A 22949-nucleotide genomic window follows, 5' to 3' on the forward strand; every position below is an offset into this window, starting at 1 on the left:
TCATCATATAGCCCCCCACCCTCCTATAGTGTAGCCTAAAGGCAACGATAGAAAATCCTTTTTCTTTTGTAGTTGCTGACTACGTCTGAATAAAGGTCTACATCTCAAACATGGACACGACTCCATTGTAAAAGATTACACGGTTGATATTAATGAATTAATGATCATATGTAATATGTGCTCGGCTTCCACAATACACAAATCCATTAAGCTTCATTATGGATAGGAGTACATTGGATTGTTCGGATTCCAAACCTCATTGAGTGTCTCCCCTGACTTCAAACTTCATATGGCTGCAGATTGCATGTTTCACTGCTGCAAAGTTACAGACAATGTTTATCTCATATTGAGCGTACCAAATAGAATTTATTTAATTTACAGAAATTGAGCACTATTTCTGTGACAGAATTGCTGAAAGGAAAAAGATTCCAACTGCATTAAAGGGCTGCGGCTCTGGGGTCTAAATTAATTTGTAATCCGCTCTTGTGCTCTGTTTGCACATTGATTATGAATGCAGGTTTCTGTTCAGTATTGGATACGTCATCATTGTACAGTACAAAGATCCTCAAACATTGTCCTTCTGCAGAGATACCATTCCATTCAGCGGCTCTGGGTGTAGGGTTTCACGTGCCAGGGGAATTTAATAAATATGACTTTGCTATAAGCATTAAGTCTCCTGCCTGTACCTCATGCACAGATAAATACTTTTTGTAATGGATACAATGGTATATAATGGATACAAACAGCGACAACGACGGTGTAATCGGTCTGATGTACCGGAAACCTTGATTTTTTTCTAGGCTATGTGTTCTCACAACTCGATGTATTACAATAGATGCAGATTTATATCATAGTAATAAACAGTTGTGATGCAAACATTTCTGTCTGTACTGACTCCTTCACCTGCCCAACATAAAGCTCCACCAATGAGTCCTACAGATCGCATGTTCGTTAAGGTACTTCACCAGGGTAATTGTGTGCACAAAATCCAAACAGCAACTTTAGTCCAAGGCAAATTGACTGAACGTCCAGCATTTGATTAGACGGGACATTCTTCTCTGCACTCATTGCCAAGGCCAATATCATTGAGCCCTTTATTTGACCACCAGCCCAGAGTTGTTTAGCCACAATACAGTTACGTCGTATGTCATGGAAATAACTAATAAGAGGAGGAGAATTGCAAAAACTGAGAAAGAGAGAGAGAACGGGACAGAGCGAGTGTGTTCATATACACGACTCATACATATGTGCACGTAATCACCTGCAGCTCTGCATCTCTCTGTGTACATGTGGTCATCCTGGCATGACGTCAGATCCCTAAAGTCATGCATTCATTCATACAGCAATTTGGTTCTTTTTTGAAGGCCCATTCATTCTGACCCAAAGCCCGAGCACCAAAGGTGTAAACCTCTAACCAATCCAGGAGAGGATCCATCTCCTCCAGGGGCCATGCTGTGGCAGCCAGATACTAAACTTCCTCGCCTGCTTCTGCTCCTCCAAAGGCGTCACCATGGAGCAGGGCTCACCCCAGGGCCCCAGCTAATGAGCCGGCACTGGGAAATTGATTTAGCTGCGCACCTCGCTATCACCATCTCAGCATCGAGATGAAAACTGGGCTGGTCCCCTGGGGTCACTGCTCAGTAGGGCCGCTCAAAGTCATTTCCTTTTTCCCTCTGACTGCAGATCCAGATTAATTGCACACAAATTACTGGGAAAAATAGGGTGTCCTATTTTTTTCATATGAGCTCTCTTCACTGCACAAACAGTCGTTGCCCGGATTTGTGTTAATAGAGGATTTGTTTTTTTCCAAGGTGAGCGTAATCATCGGATCTCCCTCATCAAATAACAAATCAGTGCAGCATGCAAATATAATTTCCCTGAGGTGATAAAGGGTTCTTGTGTGGTAAAAGCCATTTGTAAATCTCAATTAAAGTTTTCTTTTTGTTCTTGTAATTAGGGATTTTACTTTCATGTTAAAATTCTGTCCTGGTTGTCTCTGACTATCTCCATCAAAGAAGTAAAAGGGAAAAAAAGTCCTGCAAATAACTGTCTTTAACTACAGCTGACCTATATGTATGGAATTGTGTTGCTTACATGATGCATTAAGTACAGTGATAAAATCGGAGTTTAATAACCTTTTCAATGGCCACATATGACTTATGACATACAGTATGCATTGTGAAGATTGTCCAGAGGGTGGCAGAATAACATTGTTATTCACACTAGAGAGGCTCAAGAATATCAGACGATTCTTTCTCATAACAAATATATGGAAGGCTCACTGCGCATCTTTTATCTTTGATGTTTTCTTGAGCGTGATACGTATGTTTTCCTGCACTGCACAGACTTGCAGAAACAGAAATGTTTTTTTTTTCGTTTTTAACTATATATTTTTGTGGTATAGTGTTTACTACATGTCTGTGAATCTAGAGCCCTGTCATCTGATAAATAACGCATCACAATCATCAATCACACACAAACACACGCACACCTCACACACACAGACACACACACACACCTACACACGTGTTCACACACACACACACACACGCACATGCACAACGACACACACACACACACACACACACACACAAAACCAGGATATAGCTTTCATGGAGCACTCTTAACAGTGTTACTGTGTTACTCCCAATGGGAGGAATAACCTTGACAACTTAAACGTTGTCATGTTTCAGCCATCAAGGTGGGTCGACATGGCAGGCGCCAATGTGATTTATTTAGTTAAATCTTTTATGCAATCAAGGACATTATGTGAAGGACGCCTATTTAGGGAATGCAGATCATTTTTCAATGAATGTCTTCATGAGATCATATTAAACCAGTTTACAAAACCCAGGAAACAATGTAGGGGAGCTATAAATACATACTGCTACTGCATGTATACTAGAACTATAATAGTGCTATACTACTACCACTACTACTATTATTACTACATAGGGAAAACATACATATAATTTATATTCCTCATGCAAGAAACCACTGCTTTAGAAAAGAAAAGCCTCTGTGAGTTTTCCATGTGCGGTTTCACTGTACCAGGCCAAGATAATGATGACTGTGAAAAGAGTTTGAAATATTAATGAAAGAGCTGTCTTGTCTTCCACACAACTGTCTGATCCTTGCCAGCCATTCCACACGTAGCAGTGAGCCAATGTTCTTAAACTCAAAGGCTCTTATCATGACCCATCTCTGGTGAGGAAAGTCTATGTTTCCATGGTTTTTGCTTTTTCTTTACAATTATGAAAATTCCTCTCACTTCTTCATACTCTTCTTAGAATTAATAATTAAACTGTCACAATAACGCAATGGTCCTAATCTATAAATTGTCCATTTATTAGTAAGGCTACTTAAGTCAGTTGAGGAATATGGCCCGTTACCATTGTCTTTGCAGGTTGTCTATATCAGCATTGATACCTCATGCTTAAAAAAATTATAATTAAAATAAAGGTTGTCCAATTATCTTTCATTAAACGAATGCTATAAGGTGCCATCAGTTGAGCATTCACTAAGGCTTAAGATATTATATAAACACATACAGACATACACATGTAGATAGTGATACACATTAATTTCCTATCTCATTGTCCTTAATCTTGTGTTTTCACTCACTCTCTCTCACACACACACACACACACATACACACACACACACAATATGCCACACTGCGCCACACTGCTGAATACATTAGACAAGAGACTTGTTGTGATCGTCACAAAACCGTAGTGAACCGTATAATCTTTTTTTTTTGTAGGAAAGGTTATATTCATACAACAGTCTTTGATTTCATATGTCTGAAACATCCTACAGACTGTTGACAAGGAAATGACAGTATAGCCCTCATAAAATTACTCATTGTGTATTAATTTCATTAATGCACCCAAACAATAACAATGCTATTGTTGTGCAACAGAAATCAAAAGAGTTGTGTCAAGTAATTCCAATTAATTACTGTTCAACGATTTCAGATCCTTAGCAAATGCACAGGTTTTAATGACTTTAAACCATAAACTAAGCATTTGCAAGATAATATTTTTATGAATTCTATTATTTTCATATTACATTTTAATCATACAACCATGCAAATGATGCAGTACAATATATTAATATCAAATGGACAGCCAGTAGCATGTGCCCTTTTTCTCTCTTATTGTGTATCTTTCGATAGAAGCCTTTCATTGATCCAACCTCACTGTAACTGCATTGCTTCTGGAACTTCTAGTTGACATGCAGTGTGCTAGGTCAAAATGACATGTACTTGGAAAGATTGCCATGACAGCCATTGTAGCAAACATAGCAATTCAAGAGAGCTCAGCAAGCCGATGATGACTAATCTGGTTTCTGTTTATTAAACATTGTAACCAATTCTCGTGTTTTTTTTAAAAAAAAGCTGCCGTGTTCAGGAACGAGGTTGAGTTGGGCATAATATTGCTTCCCATTATGCACAGCAGGGTAGCAGAGTGGAACAGATGGCTGCTGGACAGAAGGTAGGAACTAGCTTCAGTTCCTCCAACTGGCAAGTGGCGTGTAAGGAGAAAAAGTTATAGGCTCCAACTACAGCAGGGCTGCAACGATGAGTCGATATCTTGATTAGTCGTACGTCAGAAAACTAAACTGCGGTTCAATTAAAATATTTGGTTCATTTATCATAATGTAGAATATTTAAGCTGAAAGCTAATTGTCAGATAAAGCAAGCACATATATAACGTCACTTTGAACACTGCTAACGAGCATTTGCTATTTTTTTTATAGACTGAGTCACTAAATGAGTAATAAATCTAAAAATAGAGGTTAGATGACTTTCCTTTGAAAATAATGCTTAGCTGCTGCAGTCCTAGTTACATGGGGATGTTTCAGTACTCTCAGTCTCTTGGCAACCCTGTGATGTAGTCTGCTCCAATCAGGGACACATCAGCGACAGAGCAGCTGAGGAGAAGTTGAGAAGTTGGTTCTGTGGCTTGAAGAAATTATGGAGCAACTATTTTCTACAAGTGGAAAGGATGTGCGAGTGAGTTCTGTCGAGTTCTGTTAAAAAAACCTGCTGTGTTTTAGTGTAAATCTGTCCTCCCCCACACAAGCGTTGGTGCTGCGGCGGCGGATAAGCTATGGAGACGGTTTGGGAGATGGACGTCCGATGAATGGTAGATGAAAGCCATGCAGCCAAGTCCCAGACAATGGTAGCTTTTGTTTGCTTATCTGCTGTAGGGAATCGGGATGTAGCCGTCTGACGTATAATTGGTTCTTTTTTTAGGCTTCAACTTGGGTTCCAAAATTGGCTCCCACCCCAGCTATTGAGGAAAGAAGGGGAGAGGACATGCATTGATCAATGCTTAACAATCTGTCAATGGAAACGAGTAAAGTAGGCAATAAAAGGATGGCCACAGATCTATGAAATTGGTGATAGGAATTCAGAATTGACTGTATATTACCTAAAATATCCCTTCTATTGGAAGTGGTTCAGCAAGAATGCTATATTCCTGATTTTGAATAATTCACAATATAATAAGCAGAATTTGGCAGTAAGGAACTATAGCACTGTGTATGTTTGCAGGCGTATTCCAATTAATTATTAGGTGAGTGCTGCATGCAGCACTCAACTATTGTTCTTCATAAGTTTTAGTCTAAATTTCCTCCCTCTTTATTATTCTCTACAAACTTTGGGACCTATCTCCTTCCTCAATTGTTCACCTAGGGACCCCATTCAAATTTTAAAATGTTCAGAATAGCTTGGAATTCTTTTAATATTTTATACTTTTTAAGATATTCTACTTTTAAAATTCTATATTTTTTTTAACATGGGAGTCACTCTTGTATCTTCAATAATATCTAAACGGAATTTCGATATCATTTAAACTTTCTTCAGAATCACAGTTTTAGTTTCATACCAGCTTCGTTTTCAGCTGTTTCCATTGAAGGTCTACCCATTCTGACATTCCTACTTCTTAAGACAACTCAATCATTTTTCAACCATTTACTTTCGTTCAAATCATTTAACAAATCTACACACGTTTAACTTCAATAATATCCAAACGGAATTTCGACATCATATAAACTTTATTCAGAATCACAGTTTAGTTTCATACCGGCTTCGTTTTCAGTTGGTCTCATTGATGGACGCCGGAGCGTGAGGAGTGAGGACGCTCAGTAGTGTTGCCAGATTGGGCAGTTACTCCCGCCAGATTGGGCCACTTTTGGAGGACGTTCAGGCAGTGTTGCCAGATTGGGCTGTTTTTTCCTGCTCTGGCTCGCTATTTTATTAAAGACACGCACAATCACATGCAAGTATGCACGCACGCCCGCACACACACACACACACACACACACACACACACACACACACACACACACACACACACACACACACACACACACACACACACACACACACACACACACACACACACACACACCAGCAGTGCAGGGCAATACATTTGACCTTTCGGATTCTTTAGTTCAATTCATTTTACATTTCTGTATTTTTAGCAATGCTTTGCGCTTTTCATTCAGCTGTCACTTTATTTGTTTCCAACCATTTACATTTTCTTAAAAGGTGTGCATGTTTACATTGTTTACTCCATTTAGACTTTTGAACTTTTGTTCAAATCCCCTCACTTGATTTAAGCCAGTACTCACCGCATTTTCTGCAGGAAATGCATTTTCTAGTATGTTCTTATTCAACAGTAGAAAAACCCTTTAACCTGTGCTTGAATTCTTACTACAGATGACAAATGTCACTGTACAGAATGCCCATGTCATAATTCTCATTCATTCAAAGAAAACACTATGATAATGCCTAACAAAATGTTTTGTACAACAATATATTGGCTAGTGGAACCCTGTCAGAGATTTAAGTTGGTGTAGGAGAAAGTAATTTGTGTGGAGAGATCGTATGTACCTTTAAGGTATAAGTGTTCCACTGTGTGTTCAATGACACAGAGATAATGTAGAGATGGTTATTTTCTTATCAAGTTATACACAAACATTTACACACGCACATGTGGGCACCCCTGCATCAAAACGTCGAGACTAGAATCGCTGACTGGAAATCAGCCATCTTCTGAAACCCAACAGTTTGGGATGGAGAAGTTAGAGTAAAAAAGCAATATAACAATACATATAATCCATTTCTAATTAGAGGATTAGAAAGCAAGAGGGGAGTCTGTCAGCAAAGTTAAAATCTACTTTAGTGTGGCCTCCACTGGCCAGAAACCAGCTGGAGATCATCATGAAACACAGCCTCAGATCAGGGGAAGTTAAACAAGAATCACAGTAACCGGTAATTGAACAGGTTCAAGTATGTAGAAGTTGGGTCCAAAAATATGGCATGCAAGTGGCCAGGAGAGCCGCAGGCAGGCGAAGGTGTATAAGGATTTGCCTGAAGGCATTTATTACTCGGATTAGAGTTTTGAAGTAGCTAGCACATTACTTCCACTGACCTATAATCCTAGAACAAACTGCACTTGAACTCAATACCAGCTAACTTTCCCCTCACCTCCCTCAAATTCAATTCATATTCTGCCCTTTAACTTACAGATATATATGTATATATATATATGTATATTGATTGATTGAGCGGGAATAGAAGAGTATATGAAAAATAGAAAATGCGGTGACTGCTGTAGTTCAAAGGGAGGTTGAAAATATTTTTTAAAAAGACACATAGATGAAGCCGGTATGACACTAAAACTGTGATTCTGAAGAAAGCTTAAATGATGAAATTCTGTTTAGATATTATTGAAGATACAAGTGATAAGATACAGAAGAAAAAAAAAACAGTATTTTAAAAGTAGAATATCTTAAAAGTATAAAATATTTTAAAAATCTGAAAAGAAGCGCACGATTCCAAGCTATTCTGAACAATTTAAAATTTGAATGGATTCTCTATGACGTAAAAATTAGGAGAATGAAGAATGAAGAAATTTAGATTAAAACTTATGAAGAACAATAGTTGAGCGCTGCATGCAGCACTCACCTAATTAATGTATGCCCTATCAGTAATGGAAATGTATAATTATTTTACCTGAACGCTATATAAACAGAGAAATAGTTCTGAATAAAACAGTACCTCTTTTTACCTCGCCACTCATTTTTAGCTTCTACAATACCCATCGACCACCTTGCCTCCTCCCGCATGAGCCATTCCCAAGAAGCGCCCATCCATCAACTCTGTCACAATACACACTGTGTGTTTATCGAATATGAAGACCCCTTTAGTGACGCTTTCATTGGGTTTTCATTAATCATGATTCAAAACCGACAATTCCGGAAAAAAGTGTAGTAGTAGGCTGTTCTTCACCAAATCTCCTTTCCCCTTTTACTGGATCCAGCTCAAGTGTGTAGAAGGCGGTGGCCTCGGACTATGAACAACCGAAATTACAATGAACAAACTAAAGCAAACAAGAGCAAAATAGAAAATGCTTGTGTTTGTTTGTTACATTTTTTGTCAGGGGCCTTTCTGCCGACATCGAAGAGCTTTAATGGAGGAAAAGCTGTCACAACAACGTTGGCAATCAAAGTCGTTCTAAGCGTCCTAGTTAGCCACAAAGAAACATGCCGGGTAATTTTGTATCATCTGTCCATCCGCCAATCAGAGAAATGAAGCTAGATGTAAGTACTTAAGCATTACCTAAAGCTCAGCCGTTTTGGTACACAATCAATTTGGGAAGTGATGATGCTGAGTGAATCTAATTGCAAGTATTAGGGTCCACATAGATAGATATATTCTGGTAGTGCTAGCTTTAATGTTACCATTTCCTTTGTGATCAAGTCTTAGAAGCATAGCCACTTAGTTCGTAAGATGTTCAACGCACCGTTGGGTAGAGTAAACCTACATGACTTTTAGACCTACATTTAACCTACATTTGTAGACTGTGTAGAGATTGTCAATTCCACGTACTGTGCTAATTCCTTGCACTTCCACATGCAAAACTACATAACTAACTAACCACATTTTTCTTATGTTCTTTTTATGAGACGACTTTGATGACTTTGCCAGCTTCAAGCCAGGAATGATTCTGAATTTAATTTGTTTCTCTTCTCGACAAAGCTGCACTGAATATAGTTGAATATTTAGCTTTAAATACAATATTTTGATATTGTCTTTGTTTTTTAAGACTTAAATTAAACAGATTTAGAGTTTGTCTGCGGCGTCAAATTGCACTTGTATGACTGAAGGAAACTTGGTTCTCACTGACTGCAGCATCTTCGACCTCCTGACTTACCTCCTCCTCGCTATATTGATGCTCTAATCGGTAACCAGGTAACCGGCATCGAGAAAATGTACATGAAACGTGTCATTGTGCATCACAACCCTCTCCGATCCATCATATGCCTTGTGTTACCAAAGCGTAGTAGCAGAGCAGCGCCAAACGTGGCTCAGGGGGGAGCCTCAGATAATTGTCCGGTGATTATTATTTTTTTCTTCAAATTGAAGAAGCAGTTGGTAATCAGCTAGTCTGATGGCCTTCTACTAATGTTACTGCAAATATGCAAAATGCGTCAATGGTGGTCGGAAGTAGGCACCTATTGTTAACTCACTCTAATACCACGGTATTGGAAAGTTAGAAAATATTATGTGAAACTCTTCCCATCACTACCTCATCGGTTTCCTCATTGTGGTAAATTGGTGGACATCCCCTTTCAAAGAAATACAATATTGTTAACAGAAGTAGCAAAGAGGTTGGTCCTGTTTTTCTAGTTGTTTCAATAATGTATTGTTAGAGCGCAGCTGCCGTGACCGCAGCACAGCTGGATGTGATTATGATGGAGAGCCTCATCGGTTTCCTCAAATCCTCACAATCGGGCATAACTTCCGCAATTAGATAAACCTTCCCTTCCTGCAGAAACCTACGGAGCCTCACTGGGGTCCCCTGGTAGAAAAAATACCTTGATGTGTAAACCGTTCCCTCGGATTCAGAAACTGTGTGCACGTTTTTTGTTTGTTCTACACAGCAGTATACTATACACTATACAGTATGATGAATGTCTGAATGTATGGGCTATCTTTCCGCATGATGTTGATATTTGCATGTTTGTTAAAAATAAACAAATCTCTGACTGAAACACTATGTTGGCCTCATCTTGTACTGTTTAGAACAACCAGGGGGGCTCCGTAGAAACCTTTGCATTGGTTAAGACGTTCTGTTTTCTTCTGATGACATTGTTTCCTTCATTAGTTCACACCAAAGACCTCACTAGAAAGCGTAACTAGGAATTGAGGTTGGTGTGATGTGGCATAACTATTACTGTCACCATGTTTTTCCTCTCTCTTTGAGTCTGCTAATCTTTGAAGCTGTTATGTGATCTGGGTTGACTGTAGCCTTCGCCAACACCTGCTCACTGCGAAGGTCACTTTTATATTTACCTTCATATCTCTTCATCTCCACCTTGTCCACTGTTGTTGAAGCATGGAGGTCGGATACGGGTGTCTGACGCGTTGAGAAAGACCCTCATCCTAGTGGCTCACTGTTCAGCAAGAGGGAGGGCTGAAAATAGACCATGTCTGGGGGGACATCCATTCAATACCCTGCATTTGGTATCTCATGTGTGAAAGGGGATTAAAGATTCAAGATTAACTTCCATGTCCCACAAAGTGGAAAAATGTGCCATGGGCTTTTATCCATGGCGCAGTTGTAATGGTCATACATTCTAGATACAAAGCGATGCGGTATCCAATAAACAGACTCCAACTCTATATTTTGTTTTATTCACGTGACATGGAAGTGGGACTCACAATGACTTATTCATTACCTCTTTTACCCTGAACTCAGCCACCCCCACTCAATTCCTTGGGATTCCCTGTACATAGCACTGCTAGTGACGTGTTCAATCATCCATTCAGCAAAACATGCATTGCAGCGGAAACAGAAAAGGGGCTCAAGACCCTGTCCTGTTCCTAAGATGTTGAGAGTAGCAGAAAAACGATGGTGATTGTGTGTGTGTGTGTGTGTGTGTGTGTGTGTGTGTGTGTGTGTGTGTGTGTGTGTGTGTGTGTGTGTGTGTGTGTGTGTGTGTGTGTGTGTGTGTGTGTGTGTGTGTGTGTGTGTGTGTGTGTGTGTGTGCATGCTTACACAATCACGGCAGTCCCAGCCATTGTGGATAAGAAAGCATGCGAGAGAGAGAGAGAGAGAGAGAGAGAGAGAGAGAGAGAGAGAGAGAGAGAGAGAGAGAGAGAGAGAGAGAGAGAGAGAGAGAGAGAGAGAGAGAGAGAGAGAGAGAGAGAGAGAGAGAGAGAGAGAGAGAGAGAGAGAGAGAGAGAGAGAGAGAGAGAGAGAGAGATGGAGGGAGGCAGAGCCGAGGAGGAATCGGGAGGCAAGTAGTGTTTCAAAGAGCGGGGTAATGAGATAGAGAGAGGGATTGAGAGAGGTGTTGGATCAGGCAGGGTCCTAGAGTGCAGGGGGTGAGTTGCATTTGGCTGCAAGATTCCCTGGTATTTGATTGGGATTTGAATGGGGATCAGAGGGAGGATTCCTTTGCTCGAGGAGCGGACGCCTCCTTTCTTCCCCCCACTGTAACGCAGGAGCACTTTGTTGTGGAAGCGAGGGCAGGGACGGCAGGAAGGAGAGCCGGCGAGAGTTGTTCCCACTTCCCCCGTAGCCCATCCGCTTGACAGATGGCACGTTCTGGAAAGTAGCCCGGCGAACAGACTTTTTATTCCGCGAGGTAAAGTACAATTTCTGCTGCCCTTCTTCTTCACCGCTTCTAGTGGCAACAATAACACAAAGAGAGGAAGCAAACCCTATGTGCTGCTAGTAGCTGCATGGTGTGTTTTGCCTTGAGTGCTCAAGAGTCTGTGCAGTGTGAATAGAAACAGCTCAATGTGCATGTGATGTATGTGAATGATTAAGTCTAAAAATAACGGAGCCAAGGGATCCCGTGGTCGGAACCGCAGGTTAGCCGAGAACTTGTTACCACCACCACAACCGCACCTGTTCACAGAGTGTAAATTGGACTTTTATCGTTTATATTATAAATACTCAGATACTTGTAGTTTTTGGGAGTGGCTTTTGGTGTGGGATAGAGGTGTGACTCGCCTTTGAACTGATGAATGCAAGCTGTGGGGAGTAAATTGGGGTCAAAGACAAACGAGGTCACGATAGTTATATTTTTACTGAGTCTGGATCCACCTGCGCCATTCCCTGCCAACCACCTGCTCTATGGGAGGGACACAGACACTATGTTCCTTTGCCTTTTCTGGCTGACACAGGTGGTCACACAGTACACTAAATCAAATGTAGATTTAAGGACAAGTAAATAGTGTAATGGTTATGATTAGAACGTGGTGTTTTATTGGGAGGGTCAAGAGTGTGTCATCGTCTGAGCCTTCAAATGGTGACTTCAAACGGCGACTGCTGCTGGAGTCCAGTAGCAGTCCAAGTGACATATTGATTATGAATTATGAGGAAGATGACGATTGCCTTAAATCATGGATTCATAATAACAGAATTGTTAAAACCTGTCTGAACTGAGATGTACATTTAGGTCCTGGGCATGACCAGATGTGTCTCTAATTCTTTCTTTATACACTCGCTGGAAGAGGATGCAGTACGCTTAAGATCAGTTGACTTTTTTGGACCTTTGCCAATCTTATTTGAATACCAAGGACTTGAAAACAATGCTGTTGCATTTCTCAAACAACTTTCACTGCTGGAATTGCATTGTTTGATTTCCCTAGAAAAATAAAAGGCCAAGCCTCAGTTGTACGTATTTGGGGAAGATTTGAACACTAGGTAGAGTTACTTACTGACAATAATAGATCTACATTTGGTCCTGCTAGAAGGAATAATTATACCTTTGTGTTACCCAGTCCTTTCTTTGCTAGCCTAAAAGGGGTGAGGGGGAAGCAAGACCGTTAAGACCCTAATGGAACTGGTTGCCCTGCAACCCCAGACATCCTCACCTTTTACCCCAGGAGTTTAACCAAGAATTCCCTATTTAACCATAGAAATAAAGCAGAGTCTAGGCAATAAAAATTAAAAAAACAAATGTGATTGTGCTTAACATTTTGGTTGTTTTGTCAAATGCATCTACATTTTGTAAATATATATTTTTGATGCTTTGAACTAAAATAAATGCAACTGTGCAATGTTTCCATGATAATACAGTCCATTTAGCCCTATGGTCCCCAGGCGGAACTTCTTCACACAAGTAGACATAAAGAGACACCCTCAACTAATTGCAAGTGTTCTGTAAAGTAATTAATTGCACAGGATACAAGTGCTTTAAAATTGAGCTGAGGTTCTGCTTCAAGTTATACTGTGGTAAGAATAAATTGCAGTTGCTATGAAGTAGTTTTAAATTATACTTCCTGTCTTTGTACAGTTGTAATGTCGATATTTCTAACATGTCAAAAACAATCAGTGCTCTATGTCTGGGCATTTGGACCTGCCTAATGTCGTCAACGTCAAGAATCATCCTTATCGGCAGAGATTGTATGGATATTGATTCACTGCTCTGTGAAATGAAATAGGGTCAGGGAGGTTTATTTGCAGCATTTAATTTGTAGTACAGCTTGGCCTTGAATGAAGATGGATGTTGGAGTTCTTCCATTTGGAAGACCGGAGAGATTGCATCAAGGTGTCCAGCATCTGTGTTTTGCCCCCTCATCATTACCTAAAGGTGACCACTTCTGGGTGCATTCTAGCAGACAATGTGACAAAGAAGGCCATTTTCAGTCCACAGCTTTGCTCCGTGTTTCGCCTTACATTCAGATTAAATGGCACTTCTGTGGAAACGGTTGGGTAAATAGTTTTTCTTCATTTGATTTCTGTGAAATTGACCTCATATTATTCTTTGATCTTCTCTAGCGGGTGTTAAAACGTTTCATATTTTCAGGATGAAACGAGACCCGAAGGCCAAAATGAAATCAGTTAATATTGTTTTGCCGTGTGATTACATTTCTTGTCCAAGTGGCGTAGCGGAGGTTACATCTCGCATCGGTCGACCATAAGAATGAGTACATGGGCGCGAATCTCGGACACATCCTCTGAACCTAAACCATGTAAGTTATGATTGTGTTAAGTCACGGGGTTCATAGCTTGATAGAAATGAGAAGCAAGATGGGAAAATTTGTAGGCGGGGGGTGGAGTTCTTGTGTGTCTATCCACGTGTCGTTTGTTCCCGGTGGCTAAAAATAGCCTGAAATGCGCCGTGTACATGAGAAGTAAAGACGCTGAAAAGCAGTATTTTTAGTAGTGCTGAGGCACATGAAAAGAGGGCAGCATACATTTTTCATATTTTAGACGGACCATTACCATTACATCAAAGTACTGTCCTGCTATATGGTTCCAGATTGAATGCTTCATGTAACAACGTAGGCCTACGCCAGGCATGTGTGTACTATTGCTCATGTACCTTCAATTAAGCTATTTATGTAGACGCTAGCACAGCTACATGCCCATTCACATTAATAAGTTACTCTCTACTCTTCTGAAGTCTGACAGCTATCACATCATGGAAATCATTATTGAACACTCTGATCTATATTGATATTCTTCTACTATTAGCATGTGATCAATGTGAATAATAATACATTTTATCTCTGGTTATATATTGGTGTTATATAAGTGAAGTACCGGTTTAATGTATCATGAATCTCATTGACAGTGCGTTGAGTTTAAACTTTAAATCTTTATACAAGATGGATGTGTTTATTAGCATTCCCTCACTCCACTCAGGCTGACAGCTGCCATTTTTGGCATGCATTAATTTACCGGAGAAAGAAATGTATTTTATAGGTTGTAATAAGGCACTGCATAGTGGATCTCATTAAAGCCACCCTCTTCAAACTAGACATCTACTGTCCATCTGTCTATATTTCGCATAGGTTTTTGCGAGTTAAATTAAAATCAAGTCGAAGATACAAGTTTCAAGTGCAGACCATAGATTATGTGACAAATGAGTTTTTTGTCTATGCTCATTTGAAATATGAGTCCAGGGTAACTAGATATGGAGGTGACATGATGTGAACTTGAGAAGAAAATACCTTATAATCGCAGTTGCTAACTAGCGAAGCTCATCTGGGTGCGTGGTGTGAGTGGGAATTTCTTTTGGGAGTGTCGCTAGCACGATTCTTGTATACATAGAGAGCGGTATGGGCTGGCCAGAATTTTCTTTTATTGAATATATCAGTTATAGGATGTGATTTTATTGCTAGCATTATGTAAATCACTATTTTTCATCAGCATTGACTACAGTACAGATTTGTCCAGGTGATTTTAAGCTAAGAGCTAGTTAAGATGTTACCCTTAGCGACTGTAAGGACTGTCAGTTGTTTTCTGTCCCTCGGATAACAGCAAGATTATTTTACTTATCTAATATAGAAAACACACACAAGATAAATGGGTGATAGACCCTTTTCAGGTAGATGTAATCGTAATGGTCTGCTATTATATACACGGGGAGAACACTAAACTAGTGAAGATAAGTGCTGCCTGTGCCCTGGCGCGAACGGACACATCATTTGTGTTGCGAGCAACACCTGTGTTTGTCCTACAACAAGGCTCATGTGAAAAGGGTCTATTGCTCCAAGAGCATTCATTCTAATATGATTTATTTCTGTAGAAGGGCCACGTTGAGAGACTAGGAGAAGCCTTTTTTGATTAGCCTGCAACTGTTCTCCTGAATCAGTCCTGACACAGCACAATGTTTTGCTGATTCACAGGAGTGTGTCAATTAGGAGGATGCTTATATTAATAAATTATCCTGATCTGATTGTGTTGAGACGATGAAAAAAATGACTACATGTGACCGAAAATCCTTGCTACCTTGAGATGTACAATCATTCATCTCATGATTATATGTCTTTGTTACGCCTCGATGACAAGTGATACAGAATATATTGACAAAACTAAAGAGTTTAAAAACGACCAAACAAATCACTAATGCAATAATTAATGTAATAAAAGTACTGTAAGGATGTAGCAGACTTTGGTTTGGCTTTTGTTAATAACCTCAGACAACCCTTCTGTTGGACATCCGAAGCCTTACGAGGGGCCATCCATTACGATGGTGTGGTTAGGTCGTCGATGTTGACAGAAGTTGGACTGGCATGGCGTTGACCTAATTTGCTCTGACTATGATCATAGGCTTGTGCCATAGCTGCAGAGAAAATACCATAACAATAGAGCTTCTGTCACAGCACACTCTTTGCCCTTGTGGTGAAAGCGTTCAGAAACCTGTAACTGTTTGTTCGGACGGCAGTAGATTGGCAAGATAATAACCCATTGCTTTTTATTTGTACTTTTATTATTCATGACAGCAGGTTTCTTTAAGACCATTACGTTTGCACATTATGTCTGAACTGATTATCATCTTCAGCTTGATGTCCCCTAATCCATTTGGACCCACGCATGTAACCGGCAGGAAGAAAAGATAGGTCAATAGAAATGGCGTCAAATATATATAATATATAACTTGCTGTTGAACTGTGGTATAATAGAGTTCTCCCTGCATAATATCTTTTATAGAATTGATGAGATATAATTACATCTCTGAATGGTGGTAGCTAACAAAAAAACATAAGGAAAATCTGTTGACAAGCATTTTCAGCAGTTTTGGAATGTCATACTTTTTGAAAACTTTTGTTTCATGGAAGGTACTGTATGGCTATCTATCATTGGAGACCAATGTTTATTAACATTTTGAGGGGGACATTGAGAATCTAGAGACATCTTGGAAGAATACCTGATAGACCGGGGCTAAATTATTAAGCAAATGTACAAGTAGGGTCTTTGACGGGCCCTAGGTCAATCTTCTTATGATTATACATGTAAACATACTGACAGTAAAGAGTGTTTATGTAAACCTTCTCCTATTTTCCTTGGCTTTATAAATATACAGTTTAGAACTGTATTGATTCCCTAATTTTAAATGCATGGAGTCCTGGTTAAAGGACATACTGGGCATGATAGTTCAAACTCAATGGAAGGTGATGCTATGTTATCTGTCCGTGTACATCAGAGTAATCTTGTTTCAAAAGCAATTAATTTTCTACTTCAGCAGATCTGTTCATAGAATGGAATTCTGATAAACTGATGTAATTGTTGTTCACGCGTACCTTGTGACGTGTGTCTTGTCACTCAACACAGCAAGATATTATTTTGGATAATTAGGTATTTATACCCTGCGACAGGGACAGTGAGGAAGTGCTGCAAAAATGCAGAAAAAAAATTCAATCAAAATGAAATTACTGGTGCAGAATAGGCATTTCAGAGGAACCAAAATATTGGAGAGGAAACCTTAGCTTAAATGTTCTGATTGGCCATAACGCTCCCTCCCTTGGGTTATCTCTGATAATGCATCGCCTTGACATTTGGTATCATTATATGTCTTTCTAGAGAAATGCCAGTGCTTTTTCAACATGGATACTAAATTGGTAGGCAAGTGCAATTAAGCGTATGTAAGGAAGGAATCATTCTGGAAGACTCCAATCATTCGCAATTGTAGACCGAGTGCGGGCAGGTAGCCTGGGTAGGTAGCTCATCCAATTATTTAATATGGGCCAAATTAAATGTTTGGAAAGGCGTATTCGTCCCATATACCGGGTTTACTCTTTTTCTTTTCAAGAGACTTATTGATTGCTGTTTAAATTAAGAATGTTAATAAATTCCTTGGCAAAGTGAAGCTCCACACTGAATGGAAACCTTATGCCAAGCCAATTAGTCGCTAACCTTTTATTTTTATTTAGCTTGGTAAGGATGTGGAATGCCCAATTGAATCCATGATGTGGTAAGCCTGTCCAACAAATTAAACTGTACATTGATTTTAGCTTTGCCTTTCCTCCTTGCTACTGAATGATAGTTCCCAGAGGAGAAGGCTAGTTGATTTAATGGGGGGCAGAGAGGCCTCACACACAGACACCTTCCAGTGTGCTTGTTTCTCTGTGTGTGTGTGTGTGTGTGTGTGTGTGTGTGTGTGTGTGTGTGTGTGTGTGTGTGTGTGTGTGTGTGTGTGTGTGTGTGTGTGTGTGTGTGTGTGTGTGTGTGTGTGTGTGTGTACCAGAATGATCTGGTCCAAGGAGAGACGATGCGCTCCCAGAACACAGTCCATTGGTTATGGAGACATGTGCGATTTAACGCCTTGTAGGGCAGATCATCTTATCCTATAGGTTCCTTGAAGCAAACAATACAAAACGGTAATCACTATATATCAGAGAAATTGCTAAAAACGATCACTTATAATCTTCATAAAATAAAAAGTGTTGAATAAGTGGAAGACCGTCAGGAAACACCTTTTCCATGTTACTAATGAGCAATTACTGGTGTTAGTGGCTAATGATTCTTGCCATTGAAAAGGCAATAATTTGCTAATTTAATAACTATCTGTAAATCCTATTACACATAAGGCCCTTAGTAGCCATTCATCTCCTCTGAAATTATTTTCTAACAAAACAGCCCCATTTGTGAAAGACGAGCACATAGGGTTTTTACATCAATTGTATTTGGAGCCAGTTAACAGTTCACTTTCATAACAGTCTGCTCTCTGGTACTCAAATCTATATATCGTGTCTGACTTGTGATTAGTCATAGAACTTACACCCTGCCCTCATTTGAAATAATCCAAAATGTTAATGCTGAATCTAAATCAAGCACATTGGCTTGGTGTATTTCTTGGTTTGATCAAATTATTTTAATTTATAATTGATTCCAATCTTTCTTTGGAAGCCAAGGGCGTAGAAGAGAAATGGGTTATATTTCCCACTCCTCTTCATAATAGTACTTTAGGAAAGGGGGAAATAACACACTGAAATCTACACTGTTAATCATTTTCAGAGAGGTAACCGGTTTGCAGGGCTTATCGGAACTCCTGTTCCATGTTTTGGGAAGGGATTCCTTCCTTGCTCAGAGGTTTGTTTTTATCAAGTGAAAAGATAGCCAGGAAGGCAGAGTCCGCAGTTTTCAACTATAGTTCATCTATCTTTCTGATAACATTTTTTACTTTTGTCTTGGCGTTGATCCAATTATCCTGCATCCCCCTGTGCGTCTTAATTTTAAAGCATCTGAGATTTTTGCCAAGTGGACGATTTTATTGATGAGATTTCCACCCAATTAAAATGGTAAGGCCAAATCTCGTCCTTTTCCCTATGTTTATAACTACCTACTGCTGTAAAGAAACTGCCATGATAAAAAATAATTTACATTGACAAAATTATCCCTTATAAGTATAACTGTAACTTGAAGGACTTAACTGTTTTGTAACACATTGAGAATTTTTTTTTTTCTTAGACACATTAGTTGTGGGGTGTCCACCTTCATGAAATGTTATCATAGTTTTAGTTTGTCAGTTTGTTATATCACATAGGCTTTGAGTTGCATAGTTAAATTGCTAAAAACGAGTCCAACAAGCCGAAGTCATGCTTGGATCCTCTTGGGCTGGGTGAGCTTCACACCTGTGGTGCAACCCAGGATAAGCCAATCATCCCCACTCACACTCAAGAGTCAGCCCTGACATGTCAGGAGGTAACACCTCTCCCTGCAGCATTGTGCCTCAGCATTGAGTCTTCAGAGGAACCCAGCTAAGCCACTCAGATGGTGTATGGCAGGGTTGACTACCACAGAGGTGAATGGGTTTACCAAAGTTCAGCAGCAGATTTAGTTGTTGGCAAAAAAATTTAATCGATTCATTGCTTTTGGTAACCTTATTGCCTGGGGTGACCTCATTGAAAGTGTAAGGCATTATTAAAACAATTCGACAATAACCCTGTAAGAAGTATAGCCCTCTGAAGATAAAGCGCTCGTACGCTGTATTCATGAATTGATGTATATTCTGCGTGCACATTTAGTTATAGCTATTATACGAGTGTGTAAGGGAGGACCAAGAATCCAGCGTGTGTGCCTTCTCTGGAGGAGCTGCCAGACGTGAGGCTGAAGATGGATGAGACAATGTGAGGACATGCTGCAGTTTCCTCACCCTGCCTGGTGCAGCTAACCCAAGGCGATCTCCACATCTCTATACCCGTGTCTCCCATCTGTTTCTCTCTCTCTCTCTCTCTCTCTAGGTCTCTCTCTATGTTTCTCTCTCTCTCTCTCTCTCTCTCTCTCTCTCTCTCTCTCTCTCTCTCTCTCTCTCTCTCTCTCTCTCTCTCTCTCTCTCTCTCTCTCTCTCTCTCTCTCTCTCTCTCTCTCGTTCTACGTGTCTCTCTACCTCTACCTCTGTTTGTGTGTTTGATTGAATCTCTCTGAATTCTTCTTGGGGCAACCACATAATCACACACATGAAGAATAATCAGTGCAGGGCCACAGGCAGTGCATAGCAAACAAGAGTTCAGCTTTAGACCAATTGGGTAGTTTGCCTATTCTTTTCCCTGATGATAATAAGGCTGCTGTTGCTGCCAGCCCGGGACAGTTTGGCCTTCCTGTCCACATTAGGCCTCAGGTAAGGTTTTTCTATGATTTATTGTTTGTTTTTGTCACAGCTTCAGCAAACTTCTGAGATTTTGAGGGTCATATGCTTGTCAGAAGGATTCTGGCACAAAGGGGGTATGGTATTTTAGCTGCAGGATACTGCTGCTAACAAGCTTATAAACTGATATGTACATAGATCGAGATAGAGTCTGGGACTTCGGAGGATCCCAGCTAAGCCCCTTAGATGGTGCATGGCAGGGTTTACTGCCACAGAGGTGAATTTGTTTCCCAAAGTTTACTGCCACAGAGGTGAATTTGCTTCCCAAAGTTCAGCAACAGAATTAGTTGCTGGCAATTTTTAAATGGATTCATTGCTTTTTGTAAAAGGAAAGCCTCTCCCTAGGGCTATTTCATGAGGGTGTTGTAGGAAGGACCCAGGATCCGAAGGCTGAAGATGGATGAGATGATGTGATGACATGCTGCAGTTTCCTCACCCTGCCTGGTGCTAACCAAAGGCGATCTCCACACTTCTGTGTCTCCTATTGGTTTCTCTCTCTCTCTCTCTCTCTCTCTCTCTCTCTCTCTCTCTCTCTCTCTCTCTCTCTCTCTCTCTCTCTCTCTCTCTCTCTCTCTCTCTCTCTCTCTCTCTCTCTCTCTCTCTTCCTCTACCACTCTGTGTGTTTGATTGTATCTCTAAAAAGTAATATTTTTGCGGCAACCACATCATCACACACATGCAATATTCACTGCAGTGCCACAGGCAGTGTATAGCAAACAAGAGTTCAGCTGGAGAACAATAGGGTAGTTTGCCTAGTCCTTTCCCTGATGATAATAAGGCTGCTGTTGCTGCCAGCTCGAGACAGTTTGGCTTTCCCGGCCGTATTAGGCCTCAGGTCAGGGTCAGGGCAGGTCAGGTTCTACTATGTTTTTTTGTTTGTTTTTGTCACAGCTTCAGCAAACTGCTTATATGTTGAGGGTCATATGCGTGTCGGATTCTGACTCCCAGGGGGTATGGTATTTTAGCTGCAGGATACTGCTGTAAACAAGCTTAGCATGCTTAACGCTTGGGTTCGAAAACTGAACATGTGCATACATGCGGTTCTATGTGGAGGATACATGTTGTCGTGCTTCTGTAGATGTTTGTTTTCAGACATGTAGGTCTCATCTGCAGATCTCTGATATGAACTGGTCTATCAATACAGACCAGGGCACTTCCATTAAAATTGCTATCCCAAAAAAGAAAACTTTTTTGATGGACGCTTGGCAAGATAATATGAAACCACATTGTATACTATGTGATGTGATGTGAATAATGCTTGATTATAGATAGAATATCAATGAAAGATTAAGCAGATACATTTCTTGCTATATATTCCGTATCAGAGGAGTGTAAGAGGAGCTGAAAGATTTGGCACAGATTAAGAGAGTCAACAAACTGTCTGTACATCAATGTATAAGTGTACTTTCTTGTGATGTATTTCTCATGATTCCATTTGAATACATAAGTCTCCTTGATAAATAACCTAGGGGGGAACCATGCCATAATATTGTCACAGAAGCAATCAGTCTTTGGACTTTCCCTCGGTATGTGTGTGTGTGTGTGTGTGTGTGCGGGTGTGCGTGTGGGCGTGCATGCGTGCGTGCGTGCGTGCGGCCATTTCATGATGTTCAATGAAGACTCTGTGTCTCATGCATGCTGCCATGCATGAGACACACATTGTGGCCAAGAAACATACAGGCACAATGGGGCCGCAATGTCACAGATATATTGCCCACATTGTAGTGTGTCACCTTTAACCTTGCATCCGCACAGGCGTTAAAGATCAGCTTCCATGGACTTTGGCATAACAAGTGTTTGTTATTATGGCATTTTATTTTATGATGGTGACACGCACATAAAAGTCTAGCAGCAAAGGGATAACTTGATGATAGTTTTAAAACTAGAGACGCACGAAATAGGATAATAGTTTTAAAACTGGAGACGCAAGAAATAGGATATTCTATTAAAATATCCACGATTTTTTGATGGACTTTATTGGTTGCCTTCGTATTTGTAACTTGGCCTATTTATGCAAATATGCATGCAAATTTATCCCTGTGCAGCATGCAACACACGCACACATTTTTTTTTAACTTGGCCTATATTGAAATATGAATGTGGTGAGATGTACCAATAGGCCATTTTCACACAGACTTTCCATAAATGCCAACATCCAGGCAACCAATGAGAACGTTCAGAACTCTTTACTCATGAATATTTATATCTTGCCCAAAAAGAAATACACTGGCACGTCGAGCGGGTCGCTTGCCCGTTAAGAAACATGCATATATATATACACGTCTTGTGAACTTTTGACAGGAACCCTAGACTCATTTGAACTACAAGATCATATGTAGATCGACCAATAGTTTGCGATCAGATGAAAAATATGATTTCCTTAAATAACCCGATGAATTTACAAAATCCTCGACAAATGATGCCATGCTTGAGTTACAAAATGATTCAATACATTTTCTATAGTTTTGATTACGGACATCAATTATGCTGCTATTTTTCCGGCTTGTCCCGACCACGCCGGCCTGCTGAACGTTTGT

At 40.1% G+C, this 22949-nt stretch overlaps 1 protein-coding gene across 1 annotated transcript in view; it reads left to right on the top strand.

Moving 5' to 3' along the window:
• The first annotated feature begins 11335 nt into the window (after window positions 1–11335).
• Window positions 11336–22949, top strand: part of gramd1bb (GRAM domain containing 1Bb) — a 92155-nt gene continuing 80541 nt past the window's right edge. Inside the window, exon 1 of the mRNA XM_060076282.1 lies at window positions 11336–11673. The gene's annotated coding sequence lies outside the window, so the exon portion shown is untranslated. The remainder of the gene's footprint in view (window positions 11674–22949) is intronic.

This window comes from Gadus macrocephalus, chromosome 16 (genome assembly GCF_031168955.1).
Source record: "Gadus macrocephalus chromosome 16, ASM3116895v1".
Classification (NCBI taxonomy): Eukaryota; Metazoa; Chordata; class Actinopteri; order Gadiformes; family Gadidae; genus Gadus; species Gadus macrocephalus.